The sequence below is a fragment of the Schistocerca serialis genome, chromosome 2 (assembly GCF_023864345.2).
Source record: "Schistocerca serialis cubense isolate TAMUIC-IGC-003099 chromosome 2, iqSchSeri2.2, whole genome shotgun sequence".
In the NCBI taxonomy this organism is placed as follows: domain Eukaryota; kingdom Metazoa; phylum Arthropoda; class Insecta; order Orthoptera; family Acrididae; genus Schistocerca; species Schistocerca serialis.
In genome coordinates, this window is record NC_064639.1 from 737941029 (window position 1) to 737963852 (window position 22824).

The 22824-nt window shown below is 43.5% G+C and overlaps 1 pseudogene; it reads left to right on the top strand.

The window, feature by feature from the left end:
* Positions 1–6594: 6594 nt before the first annotated feature.
* On the top strand, positions 6595–6711 carry LOC126458935 (5S ribosomal RNA; annotated as a pseudogene).
* The last annotated feature ends 16113 nt before the right edge of the window (positions 6712–22824 follow it).

The following is a 22824-nucleotide window of genomic DNA, read 5'->3' on the forward strand; positions in this document are numbered from 1 at the left end:
GTTTTGGTTCCCATATTGTCCGTTTCTCTGATTGTCTCTGTGATAGTCATTACTACGGAAATGCGATCTTTCTCTGTAACCATTATTACCTTGCCAGTGGTTGTCATATGGGTGGTGTCTGCGTTGTAAGAATAGACTTGTCGTGTCCAGTTATTGTTTCTGTCGTCACGGAATTGTGACGGATGTGACCTGTAGTGATTGTTTTCCTGTTTTCGCATCCCGCGACTGTCTGTGTCGATTTCTAATTCTTGTAACAGTCCCTGAAAACCCTCAATGTCTTCTTTACAACGTCCTGCTAAAATAATATGTCGTAAATGTTCAGGCAATTTGAGTAAGCAAATGCGGATGAGTTCTGAGGGGCTGTATGGGTTTGAAAGATACTGATTCTTATGCAACATGTCTTCAAAATATTTCACAAGACTGGAAAATTCAGATTGTTCGAAATGTTTCATCATTATGATGCCATGTTTTACTCGGTCTTGTGTGGCTGGAGACCAATATGCTGAGAGGAAGGCATGGTAAAACTCTCCTTCACTGTGGCAATCGTGAATTACCGATCGCATTCTTACAGCTGGTTCATTCTCCAAGTAGCCACACATAAATTCTAATCTGTGTTCTAACGACCAGTTGGGAGGAAAACAATGAGAGAATTGATGGAGCCATGCTTGTGGATGAATGTCGTTGCCAGAATTCTTAAATGTTTTGAATTTACGTGTAGTAATGAACAGCTTATAGTCAAAGTCATCATGTTGGTGAGTCGCATATCGGTCATTGTTACGTCGTTTCGGCGGTTCCATTTCAAAATTCGTTGCGCCTTGCCAATTTCTTTCATAATTTCCGAAGTGTCCGGTGTTATTATTTTGTGGTTGTTCCGTATTTCTATGTCCCTCTTCCCGTATTGGAGCGCGAGTGTCCTCTGAAATACGTAATTCTTGTATTACCTGCGTCAACTGATCTTGTACTTCCCGGATTTCTCTTTTGTACTGTGTATTGATTTGATTTTGATTTTGTTTGAATTTTCTTATTTGTTCATACTCTTCTGTGTCAGTGAAGGCTACGGGTCTTGTGTCATTCAGATCATCATCTACCTTTGTAGATAAGTTAGTGACCTGATCCGAAAGTTCGGCTACTTTCTCCGATAGTGAAATTATTTCCTCTGTATGTTTTTCTGAACCAAGTTTCAGAGTATCTACTGTGTCCTTTAAGTTTTCCTGAGTTTTTGCAAGTTGCGTAACCGAATCGGTAGATGCAACTGAGTCAATTTTAGCCCACAAAGTCTCATGATTTTCATGAACAATGGTTTGCAGTTCTTTTATGGCTGCTTCGTGATTCTGTAATGCATTTTCATGCCGCGAAAAAATAGGTTGAAAATGCTCACATATTTGTGTTTTTACGTCATTACAGACTTTTTGACATTTCGATTCAATGTTATGTAACTCAGTGGTTAAATCTTCACGTGTTTGTTCAAGTGTAGTGTCTAACTTTTGAAGATTTTGTTCCACTGTGTCTAACTTTTTAAGATTTTGTCCCATTTGTCTCTGATTTTGTTCCATTTGTTGCATTAATTGCAATAATAATGTATTAGTGTCTGGAATCTGTTTCTCTACGCTTTTCGGCAGTGCATTTGCACCGGCAACATTCACATTTTGACAAGCAGAAAATGTGTCTTGACTTATTTGAGAAAACGGTGATGACCCAAAACCTGAATCTACAGTATTTGCGAAATTGTGTCCTGTCATTTCGGATTCCTGAGGCGAGCCGTTGCCGACCGATCGATCGATAATGCTTCCCTGTTCACTACCTGTTTCAATGTCTACACCATTGTTTGCAGCCCGCTCCATTTCCCTATGCACAATTACCAAATTACTACTTTGAACATCAGTTAATTCATTACTCGGTGGCGCTAACACACTGCTTTCATTTTCACTGTCATTTCTCAGTTTACTTTGGAGCCTAGTATTACGTTTTTCACACGCCATTATTGTCACAATATTTCACACGACAACACAGAAAATCACAATTTGAAGAGCAAAAATAAGAGAACACATTAACATAACACTGAAAATAATATATAGTTAATTGCAGCTGCGAAATACTTGGTGCAAATCTACATGCATGCCACAACTGTTTTACTGTACAACAATGAAATACTGCAACTACAAAGGAGATTTTCTCTACAATTACGCGCTAGCAATAAACAAAATCTACACTAATTACACAAACTACAACAAAAAATCAGAAGATTCCAGTGAGGTATCCTCGGCTAAGGATCGACATATGAAACGTCCCCTTTGAAGAATTATACACGACTGTCCTTAACCTGACACACAATATTTTTTTAGCGCAACGCAATCTGACTTTCAAAAAATCCCTACGAAAGAATGGCCCTGACTAACATTAACCTATACGTTTCACAAATCACTTACCTCACAAAAATCTTCGCTGCTCAAGCTACTGCAATACAGCGAGCGCCACTACTGCCAGCTAAATAGAAGATTCAAACTATGGAAGGCACTAACTACTGATAGGGATAGTTAGCAAATGAAAGATATTAATAGAGAACAAACAATGTATTTACCTTGATATCATCATATATAAATATAGCAGTTCATGACAAATTTCAAAACTCCGCCATCTCTCTCCCCACATCCACCACTGCTGGCGTCTCACCTCCAACTGCGCAACGCTACGCGCTGTTCACATCCAGCTGCCGCTGCCCAACACTACAATGGCAGACAACAATGCAAACTAGCCACAATCTGCACACAGCACAGCCAGTGATTTTCATACAGAGGTGGCGTTACCAATAAAAAAACCTAAACAGCCTACTTACACACTTAAAATGTACCTTAAAATGTACGTTTTTTTTCGTCTGACGAAACCAAACGAAGTTTAGCGAGTGTCTCTGGTAGACTGCTTGAATCACGTGCTCGACGACCTGACTGGTTAACTTCAACGCTAAATAACTCGGAAACTGTGAAACGAATGGAACATATTTCTAACAATTCGAGCCGTGGCGTGGCAGTTCGATTTAGGTTCGCGCGAATATCCTCTCTCTCAGACACTGAAGAGCCAAAGAAACTGAAATACCTGTCTAAAATCGTGTAGGGCCACCGCGAGCAAGCAGAAATGCCGCAACCCGACGTGGCATGGACTCGACTGATGTCTGAAACAGTGCTCGAGGGAACTGACACATGGACACCATGAATCCTGCAGGGCTGTCCATAAACCAGTAACAGTACGAGGTGGCGGAAATCTCTTCTGAAAAGCATGTTGCAAGGCATCCCAGATATGCTCAATAATGTTCATGGCTGGGGAGATTGGTGGCCAGCAGAAGCGTTTAAACTCATATGAGTGTTCCTGGAGCCACTCTGTATCAATTCTGGACGGGGGAGGGGGGGGGGGGGTCGCAGTGTCCTTTCTGGAATTGCCCAAGTCCGTTGGAATGCGCACATGGACATGAAAGGATGCAAGTGATGAGACAGGATGCTTAAGTACGTGTCACCTCTCAGAGTCCTATCTAGACGGATCAGAAGTCCCATATCACTCCAACTGTACTCGCCCCACACCATTACAGGGTCATCACCAGCTTGAACAGTCCCCTCCTGACATGCAGGGTCCATGGATTCATGAGGTTGTCTCCATACCCGTTCACATCCATCCGCTCGATACAATGTGTAACGAGACTTGTCCAACCAGGCAACAAGTTTCCAGTCTTCAACACTCCAATGTAAGTGTTGACGGGCCGAGGCGAGGCGTAAAGCTTCGTGTCGTGTAGTCATCAAGAATACACGAGTGAGCCTTCAGCTCCGAAATGCCATATCGATAATGTTTCGTTGAATGGTTCGCACGCTGACACTTGTTGATGGCCCAGCATTGAAATCTGGAGCAATTTACGGAAGGGTTGCACTTCTGTCACGCTAAACGATTCTCTTCAGTCGTCGTCGGTGCAGTTCTTGCAGGATCATTTTCCGGCGGCAGTGGTGTCAGAGACCTGACCTTTTACCGCATTCCTGATATTCAACGTACGCTCGTGAAATGGTCGCACGCGGAAATCTCCACTTCATCGCTACCTCGGAGATGCTGTGTCCCATCGCTCGTGCGCCAGCTATAACACCAAGTTCAGACTCACCGTAATCTTTATAACCTGCCATTGTAGCAGCAGTAACCCGTCTAACAACTGCGCCAGACACTTACCGCAGCACTGTATTCTGCTCGTTTACATATCTCTGCATTTGAATATGCATGCCTATACCATTTTCTTTGACGCTTCAGTGTATATGATAGTGGTCAACTCTTTGGCTGTAACCAGAACGTATTTTGGGTGGAAGCTGGATGGCCTTCGTTGAGACGGCGTATGCTCTAGTGCGCTTCTAGTGGTAGTTATGCACCCGCTACGACGGACGGAGTGACCGCACGGTTGGAGGCGCTATGTCACGGATTGCGTGGCCCATCCCGGTGGAAGTTCGAGTCCTCCCTTGGGCATGGGTGTGTGTGTGTTGTTCTTAGCATAAGTTAGTTTAAGTTTGTTTAAGTAGTGTGTAAATCTAGGGACCGATGAACTCAGCAGTTTGGTCCCTTATGAATTCAAACGCATTTGAACAATTGCACTTGCTACGGACGTGAATGGCCAATAGACGGAGCACGCCTGCATTGCCGTGGTGTTTTGAAGCGCATCGCGGCGAGAGGGTTCGCTGGCATGGGACGTAACGGACGGAACTTGTGCTGAACGTCTTGGGAGGAGCCATGCTATTATGATACGGCTGTGTGAGTTTGACTTCTCACCTGGGTCGTGAATATCCTATGGATCCGGCTTGTTTAATGTTGAGCTCTGACAAATTTCCATGTTATTCTTATCAGTAAACCTACCAGCCTTATCGCAATCTCGTTGTCTGCCACGGGGGTTAAATAATTATTTAATTGTGTGAGACACTGGTCGGAGCCGGTGATACATATAAATGGTTATTTTGAGTCGGTTCCTTAAACAGCACGATAGTTCCCAGAATGAGATTTTCACTCTGCAGCGGAGTGTGCGCTGATATGAAACTTCCTGGCAGATTAAAACTGTGTGCCCGACCGAGACTCGAACTCGGGACCTTTGCCTTTCGCGGGCAAGTGCTCTACCATCTGAGTTACCGAAGCACGACTCACGCCCGGTCCTCACAGCTTTACTTCTGCCAGTATCTCGTCTCCTACCTTCCAAACTTCACAGAAGCTCTCCTGCGAACCTTGCAGAAGTAGCACTCCTGAAAGAAAGGATACTGCGGAGAATGGCTTAGCCACAGCCTGGGGGATGTTTCCAGAATGAGATTTTCACTCTGCAGCGGAGTGTGCGCTGATATGAAACTTCCTGGCAGATTAAAACTGTGTGCCCGACCGAGACTCGAACTCGGGACCTTTGCCTTTCGCGGGCAAGTGCTCTACCATCTGAGCTACCGAAGCACGACTCACGCCCGGTCCTCACAGCTTTACTTCTGCCAGTATCTCGTCTCCTACCTTCCAAACTTCACAGAAGCTCTCCTGCGAACCTTGCAGAAGTAGCACTCCTGAAAGAAAGGATACTGCGGAGACATGGCTTAGCCACAGCCTGGGGGATGTTTCCAGAATGAGATTTTCACTCTGCAGCGGAGTGTGCGCTGATATGAAACTTCCTGGCAGATTAAAACTGTGTGCCCGACCGAGACTCGAACTCGGGACCTTTGCCTTTCTTGGGCGTGAGTCGTGCTTCGGTAGCTCAGATGGTAGAGCACTTGCCCGCGAAAGGCAAAGGTCCCGAGTTCGACTCTCGGTCGGGCACACAGTTTTAATCTGCCAGGAAGTTTCAGCACGATAGTTGCTAAAGTCCAAGTAGTTAACCTCTTTTCATTTGTTGAAATCTGAACTGGTTCCTTTTAAGCAGTGTGTGTTCATTTGTTCTTAGTCTGTGCTTACTTTCATTTCATGTGTTCTAGGTAGTTTAATAACTGTGCATGTAAATCGTACAGCTCGTATTGATGACTGACAACCGTTACGTCTGTTATGGCTTAGTTGCCCCTTGTGTAATCATTCCGCCACCTGATGTCAGCAGCTACGCTCGATGGTTTTGGGCGTGATGCCTGACTCTGTTATTACTGTAATTCTTGAGAAATTAGAAGCCTTACTGAAGTGTGGAATTTTAATTATTTAAGTGGCTAAGAAAGTAATACATTTCATTGGATGATGTATAAGATTTAACTGGTTTTTAACTTTGTTAGTGTCATGAAATCTTACTTTGTCCATAAGTAAGTTTGCCACTGTAAGAGTTCTTTGGTTTGTAGCTGCAGTAATTTCCTGGGGTTTAAAGTTAATTGAGCGTTTCAAGATTAAATGAGAAGTTTCAATTGAGTTTTCTTCTGTGAAGCTTGCTTGTTTAAGTTCACCTTGGATGTGATTACTGTAAGAATTCTTTGGCTTGTAACTGCAATAATTTCCTGGAGTTCAAAGTTAATCGAGCGTTTTAAGATTAAATGAGAAGCAGCAATTAAGAGATTTCTTCTGTAAAGCTTGCTTGTTTAAGTTCACCGTGAATGTGATTAGTTAAAACTGTAATAAAGATCCTGTTTATCCTCTGGCGCAGGCAACGGCCTTACCACAGTGGATACACCGGTTCCCGTGAGATCACCGAAGTTAAGCGCTGTCGGACGTGGTCGGCACTTGGATGGCTGACCATCCAGCCGCCATGCGCTGTTGCCATTTTTCGGGGTGCACTCAGCCTCGTGATGGCAACTGAGGAGCTACTTTACCGAATAGTAGCGGCTCCGGTCAAAGAAAACCATCATAATGACCGGGAGAGCGGTGTGCTGACCACACACCCCTCCTATCCGCATCCTCACCTGAGGATGATACGGCGGTCGGATGGTCCCGATGGGCCACTTGCGGCCTGAAGACAGAGTGGTTTTTTTGGTTTTATCTTCTGGAAAATTGTATCTGTAGCAAGTATGTTTTAAAGTATTATGTGTTTATTAGGTAATCCATCTCCTCACTACACTACCACCTAGCTCGTGTCTATAACACCATTTCACAATTACTGCTCTGGACAACTTCCAGTCCGCAGCTCGTGGTCGTATGGTAGCGTTCTCGCTTCCCGCGCCCGGGTTCCCGGGTTGGATTCCCGGCGGGGTCAGGGATTTTCTCTGCCTCGTGGTGACTGGGTGTTGTGTGATGTCCTTAGGTTGGTTAGGTTTAAGTAGTTCTAAGTTCTAGGGGACTGATGACCATAGATGTTCAGTCCCATAGTGCTCAGAGCCATTTGCCTATTTTGACAACTTCCACTCCAACAAGCATACAAGTTTGTAGTGCCGTTTCTGACCTTCTATATGCGTGCGTCTTCTCACTTCCCCTTCGCCGGTTAGTGCCCGTATGATCTGTGGTGGGGGGGGGGGGGGGGGGCGGCGGCGCTAGACTGACCGCCTGACGTCAGCAGTAAAGCAGGGCAGCTACCCGCTGCCTGCTACCCCGGAGTGTTTACAGCGCCGGATGAGCGCCCGCCACGCGAGTGGTTCCCCTCGGCATCTGTGCCTGTGTCTGTGTCTGTGCCTGTCTCTGCCAAGACGGACGGCGGCAGCTCAGGCGAGTGCCGACGGACAGCCTGCAACCCTCTGCAAGGCTGCCACTCTGCTCTGCGTAAACCACAGCTCCCACAGATGCGTCGCAGACTATACCCGTACAACTCTCTGCACGACTTGTCTCTTGTAGATCACAACGTCATGCTCTAGGAGTAGCAGGTCACAACGTCATGCACTAGGACAGGGGTCTCCAAACTTCTCAGTCCGCGGGAAACATTGACTCCTCCACGAAGTCATAAGGGCCAAGATCTACCTAGTGGGATTAAAGCACCCTAGCACTCCATGATCACCGTAATGTAAGGCTAAAGGAAACATGAAATCGCAAAAATCTAAGGTTGTGGGAATAGCTAACACTGAAACGAACTACGATTTTTGTTTAATTACATAATTTTGATTGGTGGACATACCTGACCGAAATTCTGGCGTATTTTATTCTGGCGAATTTCACCGACAAAAAAGTATGTCACTGCACATTCTTCACGAAAGCGTCCTGCAAAGTTAACGAAATCACAAAATCATTGTTTGAAACACTATTACTGCAAGACGTAGAGGTAGAGAGTGTCAGCGCATTCTTATTTCAAGCGGCGCAACAATAAGTTTAGTTATGTAGTCTTGTAGCGAGTAGCAGAGCCAGAGCATATATTTGATAGTTCTGTTGCTTGATTGTGTCCGACAATGCCGCGGTGTATAGGTCGCGATAGGCCTCGAAACTCAATTGTTGGCAGTATAGGTACCACCTCAAATATTTGGCGGGCCGGATACCGGGGATGTCCGGCTAGCGGACCCGCAGGCCGCAGTTTGGAGACCCCTGCTCTGGATAAGGAAACACTGTATGCCATCAACAAGCACACAAACAGCAACTTTCACAATAGCGAGACACATGTTTTGATTAAGAAGACACGAAACTTCATCCACTCTATTTCCGCCTTCAATCTACATCCAAACTAGAAATGGCATATTTTATACTTACAGCTTGTATGTCGTTAACCTTATTTCTTTTATTTTTCGTGATTTATTTATTTTGGATTTCATAGAGCTAGCAAAAGTTACAACTTTACAGGAATAAAACTTTTGAGTCAAAGTAAATTGACAGAAGAAGCTCATACTGTACTTATAAGCATTTATTACAATACAACCCCACTTAACCGAACTAAAGGGTGGAAAAGCCATTTTGGATAAAAAAAATCTGTTAAGCCATGAACGTCTCATACCTAATACAGTACTTTGTACTGTACGTATGTTTCAAAGTTTTGAAGGTCAAACGAATTCAAAAGTCTCTTTCTAGGCTACACTTACGACTCAAATGGCTCTAAGCACTATGCGACTTAACATCTGAGGTAATCAGTCCCCAAGACTTAGAACCAAGTAAGCCTGACTAACCTAAGGACCTCACGCACATCCAGCCCGAGGCAGGATTCGAACCTGAGACCGTAGCAGCCGCGTGGTTCCGGACTGAAGTGCCTAGAACCGCTTGGCCATCAGGCCGGCGCTACACTTATGCTCTTCGTAAAATTCAGTTTAAGATTATAGCTGTGACAGCTGCTGTGTAAGAGCACAAGAGCACATGAACACCCTAACTTTCGACACTTTGCGGATTTATTGGTTATTTTTCCTCGAATGATGTTAACCGTAATATAGATGCTGCAATCTGAAAGATAAAATACAAATCTATCGCGCTACTGCTGCTCTACAGTCCGTGGGACTTGGCAACAGTGTCGCGAGCATACCTCCAGCTGCGCACGTTTTAAGGAGCTTTTGCTCATGCGCAACTAGCGTGATGAATTGCCTTACGGCGCAAATACGTACGGATTTAACAAACAACTTGCACGGTTCACGATATGCACTGCTAGCCCTTGCCACTCAACTGGAAGTTTACTTCAGTGGCATCAGGTGGTAGCACACCGCGGCAGAATTTTGTCTCCGTTCGCTCGGCATAAATCATGCTAATGATCTCAGATTTGCTAATTCGCTCATTATATAGTAAAATTAGATCAGACATCAGTATATGTTAAAATTGTACTGACAGTAAACCTATTTTGTGGGTTTCTGAATGAGTTATAGAATATTAAGTTATGAATTTTATCATACATTAATTGAGGCGCTGAAAATTATAAGAGTCTAAAGCATATCACTGTCGATTGTGAGACTGCAGCGTTCATCCATGCTTCCGAAATATGTTGGTCTTATTGTGAGTGAGGTTTATCTGAATCGTAAGCCCACGTTGTGCATATGAAAATTCATGGGTTCGTCTGTTATTGACTTAAATGTGTTAACGACGGCAGTGTGTCTTTAGGCTTTTATGGATCTCAGTGCCTAATTTCTACTCTGGTCAGGTGATCATGTTGGTAGACATTTCTACTTGAGCTTAATCGTTTCCACAAACGTCAGTTTGTGTTTGGAGTTGCTAGTTTACTGCACGTGAATTGGCTTTCGTGTGCAACACATTCATTGAACCTATTTTAAATGTTAAGAAAACAGTAAAGCTGTGAGGACAGATCGTGAATCGTGCTTGGGTATCTCAGTCAGTAGAGCACCTACCCGCGAAAGGCAAAGGTCCCGAGTTCGTGTCTAGGTCTAGCGTACAACTTTAATCTGCCACGAACTTTCATATCGCCGGCCGGAGTGGCCGAGCGGTTAAAGGCGCTACAGTCTGGAACCGCACGACCGCTACGGTCGCAGGTTCCAATCCTGCCTCGGGCATGGATGTGTGTGATGTCCTTAGGTTAGTTAGGTTTAAGTAGTTCTAAGTTCTAGGGGACTTATGACCACAGCAGTTGAGTCCCATAGTGCTCAGAGCCATTTTTTTTTGAACTTTCATATCAGCGCACACTCCGCTGCAGAGTGAAAATCTTATTCTAGGAACAGAAAAGTAAACTACCTGGGAAAGGTAGGCGCAAAAGAACTAAGACCTTCGAGAACAGATCCTTGGATTGAGAGAATGGCGAAATCAAATAAGTGCGACTTGAAATGGTTCGAATGGCTCTAAGCACTATGGGACTTTACGTCTGAGGTCCCTGGACTTAGAACTACTTAAACCTAACCAACCTAAGGACGTCACACACATCCATTCCCAAGGCAGGACTCGAACCTGCGACCGTAGCAGCAGCGTGGTTCCTGACTGAAGCGCCTAGAACCGCTCGGCTACAGCGGCCGGCTAAGTGTGACTACAAGAGAGCGTTTACCAAAGACGTTGTGTGGGTGCAGTGTAAGAATATCTCTTTTTTATCCCGGAAGTAAATTCGTGAACTAATATTTCTATTACAGATGTTATTCATCTGTCAGAAAAAAATGGAAAAGGACGAAAACTTCCACTTACACAAGAGCGCGAAACGGAGAGTTGCGAAAGCTTATATATTATTTGGTTGTTGCCCTAAACTGTATTTAATTATGTACAAAACAATAAAATTCCATAATAACAAGTCTTTCGTTTGTCGGATAAGTTATGCACCTTACTGTTTTTATTATACAGATAATGCTATTAATTTTACATTCTAAAATTTTTCTGAATCTAAAAGTTTGTGAACACCCAGAACGTATAACAGCGAGCCGCCACTGGATTACACTCCATTAATATATGGTATACTGCACTTCATATTCTGTAGCATAGCACAAAAATACACACGCAACGGAAAGAAACAACTACTCGAACGCACGATTGTTGTTTAGAGTAGTTAATCGTTCCGTGGGGAAGCAACTCAAGGTGAGGCATTCACCCCCCCCCCCCCCCCCTCACCCACCAATCGCGGCCCAGCGCAACCTCGCCTTGAATAGTTTCGTGGCGATTTTCGGAGTCGCTTCGGATAACCCGAGTTCGGTTTAGCGGGATTTTACTGCTTATCCAAGATTTGAAATCTGAACTTCTTCCGGTGTATTCAATGTTAAAATAACTTATTCTTGTTGGACTGCAGTCAGGTGATGTCTTCGACTGGGCGGTTGTCGAAAAGGCCACCCAGCTCCATTTTCCGAGGTTCTTTGAACATTCATGATTATACTACGAAGAAATCTATTCGTAAAATGCTCACATATGCCGTATTCAAGATAGCATGAATGTACATATACATATACATCGATATGCAAAACTTATGGACGATGTCTCTGTACAATGTGTCACTGCCACGTAACGTAGCTCGGTGAAACTTGGACCATACGTAGAAATGTTCAAATGTGTGTGAATTCCTAAGGGACCAAACTGCTTAGATCATCGGTCCCTAGACTTACACACTACTTAAACTCACTTATGCTAAGAATAACACACACACCCATGCCCGAGGAAGGACTCGAACCTCCGGCGGGAGGGGCAGCGCAGTCCGTGGCATGTCACCTCAAACCGCGTGGCCACTGCGCGCGGCTGGACCATACATAGAAAGAGGTGCTAAATGAAAGAAATACGCAGTGAGATGACCCTTTCATTCCAAGACAATAATTACATGTAAGTAACTGCAGTTATGATGGTCCTTAGTGGGGTGTGTGATTACCACGGACACCAGTGCATGCTCTTGTAATGTGCTCCCATGTTGGATACAAGGTTGGTAAGGAGTTCTTGTGGTAGGGCGTTACATTTCTCCACCCAGCGCGATTGACAATGCTGGATGGTCGTTGATGTATGTGGGCGTGCTACAGTATATCTCACCAACGCATCCCGCACATGCTGGACGGAATTTAAGTTGGGGGAATGGGCATGCCAGTCCATTCGCCGAATGCCCTCTCGGTTCAAGAGCACCTCCACCAGCTTTCGATGCGGTCGCGCATTGTCATTCAGAAAAATGAAGTCATGGCCGAATACACCCCTGCAAATATGCACAGACGCACATAGCGAGGAGTACAGTGTCACAATAGCGTTGACAGGTGAGTCTAGAGTGTTGAAAGCGGCAGTATACCAACGTTGTTTGGGCAGTACGCCCATGCAACATTGTACCTCCCGACACTATAACATATAGAACAACCAAAAGGTCATGTTCGGCAGTGTTCCTGGATGCATTACGTATTCCCACCTCTCGCGATATGAGGGTACGTCCAGAATCGTTACCCATCCCAGAAGAATACGCGACGCCACTTCTCGTTAGTCCAGTCTCTATGCTCTTGGCACCATCGCAAACGCTGCAGCCGATGTGCGGTGTCAATGGAACACAACGTGCTGGTCGCCCTTCCAGTGTAGAACGTGAGATTACGTGCCTTGCTGTTAAAAGTGGTTGCAATTGCATCCACTGTCTGACTTGGCTCCCTTCTTGCCTGTTGCACGATGTAGCGGTGGTTCAAATGGCTCTGAGGACTATGGGACTTAACATCTATGGTCATCAGTCCCCTAGAACTTAGAACTACTTAAACCTAACTAACCTAAGGACATCACACACATCCATGCCCGAGGCAGGATTCGAACCTGCGACCGCAGCACTCGCGCGGCTCCGGACTGAGCGCCTAGAACCGCTAGACCACCGCGGCAGGCGATGTAGCGGTTGTCTCAGGCTGTAAGTGACAGGGGTTGACCACCTCCTATTCTTCGGGCAGTAGTGTCTGTGGTTCAGAACTCTCTGCATGCATGTGAAACAATGCTATGAGCAATACCAAACTCCTGGGCTCCATTTGTCACACCTCTTCCTTCTGTCAAATTTTCCGATGATTCTTCCCCGTGTGAAATCATCTATATTTTGTCGCTGGGTCGCGTTGCAATGAAAAACACCACTACAGTGCACTGCTCGGCGATTTACAAACACTGTTTTTCCGTTCCGTAACTGTCTTGTGTTGTGATGCCAGCCCCATTTGCCGCTATAGTCAATCCGTACTCACGCTATGAGATGCCCAACTTTCTGTGCACTGCGAGACCACTGGTAACATGCTCGCACACATTTATCCACTCCAACCGAATAGTTAATATGTTATATTACCTATTAGCTCGCCCTTAAGTTTTGCAGAGTAGTGTACATAGTTTCTCATTTAAAATGTGTAGAAACGTACAATAGTAAATATGTATTGCTACTTCTTTTAACTATTCCGCTACCAAATTGTACTTATTTACGTCGAACCTGTACAGTATGGAGGGAAAACTTGTGGGCAGGGGAAGACCCCTTGTAACCAGTTTCCTGTATAGTAACGTCTGTGTATTCTTGTACCTTGTATATGCCAGTATTATGTAACTCATACCGGCCACTTCAGCTCGTGCCAGGCCACAACTTCCAGAAACTGGAATTTTTATTCGATGTAAACGTACAGGGTAGCATCCGTGTCCCAGCTTCATATGAATAATGAACTTTATAAGACGTTTAGTTAGCTTCACGTATCCGAACCACTGCCGAGTACAGATGTCCGGTGTTTGGCTGCTAGCTGAATGCCCTTATGTTGCTGAGATACATGACACTCGGGGTTCCGGTCATGGTAAGCAGCTCTAGGCTTGAAATCAGTAGGAGGGACTGGTTGTAACGTAACTGTTCTCCTCTTTCTGTTTCGTTATGAAAATAACTACACTCCTGGAAATTGAAATAAGAACACCGTGAATTCATTGTCCCAGGAAGGGGAAACTTTATTGACACATTCCTGGGGTCAGATACATCACATGATCACACTGACAGAACCAGAGGCACATAGACACAGGCAACAGAGCATGCACAATGTCGGCACTAGTACAGTGTATATCCACCTTTCGCAGCAATGCAAGCTGCTATTCTCCCATGGAGACGATCGTAGAGATGCTGTATGTAGTCCTGTGGGACGGCTTACCATGCCATTTCCACCTGGCGCCTCAGTTGGACCAGCGTTCGTGCTGGACGTGCAGACCGCGTGAGACGACGCTTCATCCAGTCCCAAACATGCTCAATGGGGGACAGATCCGGAGATCTTGCTGGCCAGGGTAGTTGACTTACACCTTCTAGAGCACGTTGTGTGGCACGGGATTCATGCGGACGTGCATTGTCCTATTGGAACAGCAAGTTCCCTTGCCGGTCTAGGAATGGTAGAACGATGGGTTCGATGACGGTTTGGATGTACCGTGCACTATTCAGTGTCCCCTCGACGATCACCAGTGGTGTACGGCCAGTGTAGGAGATCGCTCCCCACACCATGATGCCGGGTGTTGGCCCTGTGTGCCTCGGTCGTATGCAGTCCTGATTGTGGCGCTCACCTGCACGGCGCCAAACACGCATACGACCATCATTGGCACCAAAGCAAAAGCGACTCTCATCGCTGAAGACGACACGACTCCATTCGTCCCTCCATTCACGCCTGTCGCGACACCACTGGAGGCGGGCTGCACGATGTTGGGGCGTGAGCGGAAGACGGCCTAACGGTGTGCGGGACCGTAGCCCAGCTTCATGGAGACGGTTGCGAATGGTCCTCGCCGATACCCCAGGACCAACAGTGTCCCTAATTTGCTGGGAAGTGGCGGTGCGGTCCCCTACGGCACTGCGTAGGATCCTACGGTCTTGGCGTGCATCCGTGCGTCGCTGCGGTCCGGTCCCAGGTCGACGGACACGTGCACCTTCCGCCGACCACTGGCGACAACATCGATGTACTGTGGAGACCTCACGCCCCACGTGTTGAGCAATTCGGCGGTACGTCCACCCGGCCTCCCGCATGCCCACTATACGCCCTCGCTCAAAGTCCGTCAACTGCACATACGGTTCACGTCCACGCTGTCGCGGCATGCTACCAGTGTTAAAGACTGCGATGGAGCTCCGTATGCCACGGCAAACTGGCTGACACTGACGGCGGCGGTGCACAAATGCTGCGCAGCTAGCGCCATTCAACGGCCAACACCGCGGTTCCTGGTGTGTCCGCTGTGCCGTGCGTGTGATCATTGCTTGTACAGCCCTCTCGCAGTGTCCGGAGCAAGTATGGTGGGTCTGACACACCAGTGTCAATGTGTTCTTTTTTCCATTTCCAGGAGTGTATTATACACTTTTCGCTACAGCAAAAAGTCGTGTATGCCATTTCAGCTTGCTTCTGATGTGGTTTCCAATACAGCCGAATTATATCTGTTAGTTGGATCTTATAATTTCTTTAAACTGGATTATTTTGTGTTCTCCAGTGTTTCGGATGAGTTAGACTTCCACTAGTACATCTGAAGATGAAATAGTATAAATTCGAAGCAAATCGTGTGAACTAAATACAATCAATAAAGCAAATGATTGAGCTGTCTAATAACTGTATATTAATGAATAACGTCTAATGTCTTCTAAGTTTCCATTCATGATGTTAAATCACACCAGATTAAACACAGGGAAGTTTCACAATATTGGGTACTGGATGGCAGCCTATTTGTCTTGCTTCACTATAGCCCTGTTTCTTTGTACAATTTTCTCGTCTAGTGTTCTTTCGAACGCCGCGTTAACCACACCTCTTAGTACACATCGCAATGAGCTACCCAATTTTTTACAGTGAGTTTATTGTAAAATTCTTTCTTAGCAAATGCTTGCTAACACTTTTTTCACTTTGTACTACATTATTTATTCACTTAAATTCTGAATCGTCTGTGTATCTAACTAAATACTTCGCCACCTTTTGATGCTTGATGGAGGGTACTTCTGGAACCATTATTATCGCCTTTCCCCTTCCCTGTTCTATTTTCAAACGACACAGGAAAAGAGCATGAGTCGGAAAATTTCTGCCTGACCCGGACTTTATCTCTTCTGTATATTGTAGGACGTGATATGTTGACTGACACTGCTTTGAACTCCTTTATCTTTGTGACACATGACATAATCGTTGCAAAGTCTGCCATTGAAACTCGATTATCATATCCAGAGATGGCAGTGATATGTCGACTGACCTCACTTACTTCTAAGTTCTGGAACTACAATAGTTAGTTAAAGTAAGAAACCAGTTGGAAGCATAAGGTGTATGGGTGTGGATTTTTCTTTAAGAGAAAGTGATGTAGACTACGTTATGATCCAAGCTTGGGATCACGAGACAACTGAAATTTTATTCAACGCTAAAATCAGATTTGACAGTAGCGGTACAGCCCGCAAGCAACCACTGTCTCATGGTTGGACAACAGAACGCCCCGGAAACGGCAAGTGATGGGGCGGAAGCCAGAAGGCGTTGTGAGAAAGTCTGGAGGGCAGATGTAAGAAAACACAAAAGGGGCAAAAAGAAAAGTTTCGATGCAGTTTTCAGTTGCAAACACCCATTGGTGACCAACAGATGGACCCATCCAAGACAGTAGCTCACAAAAGGAAAAACATTCCATCAGGAAATTACATTATGTAAATGTTAAGTTGAATGGAAAATTATTTCATGTATTATTATGTGTCTGCAGTAATCGATATAGGATTGTGTATTTTCAAAAAATGAAAATTTTAATTAAGTGGATTCGCTGACAACTCTGTGGCCACAGAAAGTTAGAATTGGGGCTGTTGGACCATTGTTTGAGAGAACGCATAGAGTGTTGGCTGTGTGTCTAACAGCAGGTCCACCTCATTTGAGTAATAAACTTTATCATTTGTAAGCTCATAACATCTGATGAAGTACAATCTCATAGGCAATGCTTTTAATTGGTGCTGATCAAGTATATTTAGATTGTGACGATATTTTGCAGACTTTGACAAATGTAGTGCATTGTACAAAGCTTATGTCACGTCATGTGTCATCAGACACGCTACGGTCGGTAAGATGGATGAGGTTGATATTCGTATACTGTCTGACTGTTGTAAAAAGATCATCACTGATGATCTTCTGGTGGCGAATGTGGGTTTCGATTATTTTGGTTCTTTGAGAATAATAGAAGGACTTATTGTCAGCTGATGCAAAACTATCCTGACATTTCGTTTCTAAGTCCCGCGTGACAGAGAGTAGAATTGGTGGAGGAATGGCCTTCACAATGTGAAATACTTTCATCCGTGTAAGCTCAGTGAATCCTGATAAGTGTTCTTATAACTTTGTATAATTGTTGCAACATATATGCACCAAACATATTGGACGCCGGACCTCAACGATATGTTATGATTTTACCAGATTAGTTTGTTGATTATTTGATGGTGTAGCCACCTCTTCCTGAGTTTTGTGTTACAGTAAAGTGGAAATAGATGAGCAACTTAATAACTTTTGATAACATTACTTGAAAATAATAGACATTTAAATTACAAATTAGTCTTGATCGCAAGGATTTATTAGAAACAAAAAGTCAAGCATCAAAATGGTAACCGGTTTCGATTTTATCAAAAATATTCTTCAGATCATGTCTCTGAAACGTTGAACACTAATATTTTTTGGCACATTTAATAAACTAAAAAAAAAAAAGTTTAGCCGCGCGGGATTAGCCGAGCGGTCTAGGGCGTTGCGGTCATGGACTGTGCGGCTGGTCCCGGCGGAGGTTCGAGTCATCCCTCGGGCATGGGTGTGTGTATTTGTCCTCAGGATAATTTAGGTTAAGTAGTGTGTAAGCTTAGGGACTGATGACCTTAGCAGTTAAGTCCCATAAGATTTCACACACATTTGAACATTTTTTTTTATAAAAGTTTAAAAAATTTGATAAGCAGAGACGACTGCGGAGCAGTGTTAAGTGTCGGGGGACACTACTGGCAACTGCTAAATAAAGTCAAAACGCAACACGTTATAAAGAGGAAACTCAGCCCCTCGCCTGCTGCTTTACATTAATGAGAGCCAATAGGGCTTAACATAGGAAGGCAACATACCGAAAACATTGATCAAAATAAGTTGGATATAGCAGTAATTATTTTACATTGACAAATATTATTACGAAAATACGGAAAGAACAAACAGAATTGGAAGTAAGAACGCTAAGCCGTCATCTACGGGCGTTGCGTGGCAGTTCAAATTCAAATACTGAAGCAAAGATAGTCGTAGTGCCATCAGACGCTGCCGTAAGATAATCGATTGAAACCTCTCGATGCATAGTGTTGATGGCTAGGTGTATGGCGCACCACACATGTAACGACATAACGACACCGTCGATCTCCGTTGAGACAAGGATCGATGAATTAATTGAGTCTTTGGAGGTATAAAGCCTAAAACTCGACAGTAAAACGGTATGAGAGGCGAAAGAATGTATGAACACATGTCAGACTAGTTAAAAGTAAAACGATGAACACGATTAATCAAAAGTGACAGGCTTATGACTTAATTTAACGACGAACACGATGTCATAACCACCACCTTTATAGATTAAAATCTGTCATATGAAAGCATAAAGAAAAAGAAACATGTATTTTATAAAAAGAAAGGGAGAATGGTAGTTAAAGGTAATTCAGAACAAGAGAAGCGACAGAGCAGACATGTATTACAGCATATCGTCAAAAACACCGAAGAAAAGTTTCTACCTAAAAGCCAATTGCTTATTCAGTAAGGTATATGGCTATCGTTTCTAATGGGTGAAGATTTCAATCTCCTCCAAGGCGTTTAGAAAGAGCCTTTTGGGGATGATGTGTAGGATTTTTAGAGTCTCATGGATAAGCCCTGCAGAATTTCTATTTAAGTATATACGAAATGCTGCTCGAATACTGATTCAGTACAGGCTGTGCCAGTTGTGTGCTCTTTGAAGCGAGTAAGAGAATTACGACCTGTCTGTCCCACATAATGACTACTGCAATCATTACGGAAAATCTTGTAACCTCCGCGTTCAAAAATTTATTATCTCGACTTCCAATGTTATGTTTCAACTTATTTCGGAGTAGGCTGCTGGTCGTAAACAGAAGGGCTATATCTGTTTTTTTAAGGAGTCTATTTATTCTTTCAAACAGGTTACCTATATAGTTCATTTGAAGCAATTTCGAGGTAGTGGTGGCAGGAACATCTGAGGATTTTCGTTTCAACTTATTAAATAGAATGTCAACCTCATTTGCATTGAAATCGTTAACTGTAGCTATTTGTTTCAATACTGCAATTTCTTTATGAACATCTGTAGCTAGTGGATACCTTAATACCCTGCGTACCATTGACAAAAGGAAGTTCTTTATTTCATTGGATGATAGTAAGCAGTGTTGATAATGGTAACAGCTGCTGTAGGTTTTCTATAAATCGTAAAGTAATGTTTATTGTTCTTGGAGACAGTAAGGACGAAAAAAATGATACATTTGTTCTTCTCGTATTCTACAGTAAAAGACAATTTTGGATGAATGATAGCTATAACGGAAGCTAAATGATCAGTTTCTTCTTCTGTACCTCCATAAAGTGGTAACGTATCGTCCATATACCTTGCATAATAAATGATGTTATTACTTATTTATGGATTCCCTCTGAAAAGTTGTATCTCAGTACAATTAACATATGTATCTGCTATTGTTTTTTCTAATGTATTTTCTATTGACAGGCCATATTTAAACTGGTAAACTTTACGATTAAAACACAAACAGTAAAGAGGAGAGAGTATTTACTAGTAGCTCATTGAGCTCTGCAGTTACCCCTGCATTCTTTAGTCTCTGTCTTATTACATTATTTGTAAAGGTATCTAAGGTTTCAGTGATTGGAATATTAGTATGTAAATTAGTAATGTCTAATGAGCCGAATCTAGCTCCTGCATAAATGTCAGTGTTATAAATTTCGTGCGCTAGCGTCAAACTATTCTTATTGTTAAAATTTCCCTCATGAACATACAAAGATTTTAAAATGTTATTAAGTTTCTTATAAAATTTATAGCAAGGGCAGTTAATATTATTAACAACTGGACGTATAGCCATATATGAACTGCATAACAGGTAGGGCAAGTGAGGTTAACATGTTGCCTATGTACAGCTGGACTTCAAGTACTTAGCACTGGGAGGTAGGTCTGCGTTGCAACTCAGTCACACACTTCTGTTAGGCCTCTACGTCCTGTGTCTGGCATTTTATAGTATATTACGTTGCAGGTTCGGATTTTGCCTTTTATTTTTCGCTCGATGTAAACCGATGTATAAATAAGTCACACCTCTTTCTGACAAAAAAGTCCTGAGACGAATTGCATTAAATCACCGGATGGAATTTAAAATGTTCTAACATGTTTAAGCAACCTGATGATTTCAAATTTGTACATTAGCTTTTATTTATTTACTTTTATCCGTCTTCTGAGTGGTTTATATGGCCTTCCACGATGTTCTCCCCTGTGCCAATCTCTGTTTCTCAGAGAAGCATCTACTGTCTACGTCTGCAGTTATTTGTTCTACACATTTGAATCTTTGGCTTGTCCTACAATTTTTGCCCCCTACAGCTGCTTCCAGTACGGTGGAAGTTGTTCTCTGATGTCGTAAGAAGTCTTGCTATCCTCTATTCTTCTATACATCTATCATTTCCTAGCCGATTCTTCGAAGAATCTTCTCATTCCTTACTAGTCCACTTAATTTTTAGCACTACATTTAAAGCTTCTATTTTCTTATTTCCGGTTTTCCCGCAGTGTAGCTCACTTCCATATAAGGTGGTCAGAAACAACCTGGAAAGCTTGTAACGGTGTTGCGGAATAGGTTGTGCTGAGAAATGATTGTTAAGAAAGAAATTCGTTACGTTGCACGGTTTAATTAGCATTAAGTTAATTAGCACTGAAGTTAGGCAATCAGTTCGTTGCACGCGCAAATTCAAGCGGCCTTTTCAGGATTCGTATCGGTGAACGTAAAAGTATGCTGAAAGCGAGGCTTACTGCATGACACTCAAAGTACTGCAAGGGAAGGCACAGAATTGATGGAGCAGAAATCCAGGAGACATAGGTGAGAATTCAGATGAATTACTTGATTCGCTGGTTACTGAGCTGAAGCAGATACCCCATACGCCCAGTTCAGTTTCCTATCGTTTTCTACTTGTCAGTGGTGAGACGTATTCTTTGGAATCTACCATACTTAACGTAGTCTCTATTACAAAGTGTTCACGGCCCTTAAGCGAACATTATTAGAGGGAGAATCCTTATTTTTAGGATCTATAGCTAGCAGTTGTTCTCAATTTACTTTTCTAATAATTAGCCTTCATTTTTGTGGCTACACAAGCGAGTCGCCCATGTAAGTGCCTTCGACCTATTTTTCCGCAAAGAATTCGTCAGGATTACAAGAACAGACGAGTATCAATAATATAGCCAGCTTCCTGTTAAGTTTACTCTGGCCTCGTTTCTTTTTACCCTGTGTCAACCTTTTTATCTTAGAGTAGCAATTGCAGTCCAAGTCCTTATCCATTTGCTGGGTGAACTCCAGTTCCTGTCTTTCTCTACAGTTTTTACCATTTACAGTTCCCTCTATTACCATGAAATTAGTCCCTGAAGTCTTAACAGATGTCCTGTCATTCTGCCCCTAAGCTTGCTCTGGCCACGTTTCTTTTTACCCTGTGTCAACCTTTTTTATCTTAGAGTAGCAATTGCAGTCTAAGTCCTTATTCATTTACTGGGTGGACTCCAATTTCTGACTTTTGCATGGGGGCTTAATTAAATATGATTGAAAATATTTTTAGTTTTTAGTATCTGTATGTCCGATTACGCTGTGTCTCGTAATCGGTTGGCCCTGACTAGTATTATTACGCTATCTGACTGCAAAGAACATCAATAAAGAATGAAATGAAAATTTTCGTAAACACAGTTAATTAATTAAGTCCCCAGCAACTATAAAACCAACGAAACCAAAGCATAAGTATAATTGTTCTGTATGTGGAAGTATGACTCAACGCACATCTGGCACGGTTCTTCTTCAACAAGACTAGAATTTTTTTATTACCAATTTTACTGACGTGATAAAAGAAAATTAGAAATACCATAATTGCTCAAGGAAAGTAGAATTACACTCTAATACAAGAACACACGCCAGATGCTTTGTTGACTGAACCTGTAATGACGCATTATTTAGGACACTAAAATAAAAACAAACTGAGTTAATTACCTCATTTATATTATGAAAATCATTCTAATCCTTACATTATATCTCAACCAGAACTCTCCAATATCACATCTCAGCAAACACTGCCTAATAGCACATCTCAACAAACACTCTCTGCTACAACATCTCAGCACAGACTACCACGAGACCTCGACAGGCACTGACTACTACGAGCTCTCTCCAAGCACTGACTTCCACGAGCTCTCAACAAGCACTGTGGAGGCGGCTTAATAAAACTCTTTGGCGCAATCTCTGGCGCAGTGGCTCAGTGTAGCCACCTTTCACTTTCTCTACAGTTTTTACCATTTACAGTTCCCTCTATTACCATGAGGCAACGGCCTAGCCACAGTGGATACACCGGTTCCCGCTGTCGGGCGTGACCGGCACTTTGATGGGTGACCATCCAGCCGCCATGCGCTGTTGCCATTTTTCGGGGTGCACTCAGCCTCGTGGTGCCAATTGAGGAGCTACTCGAC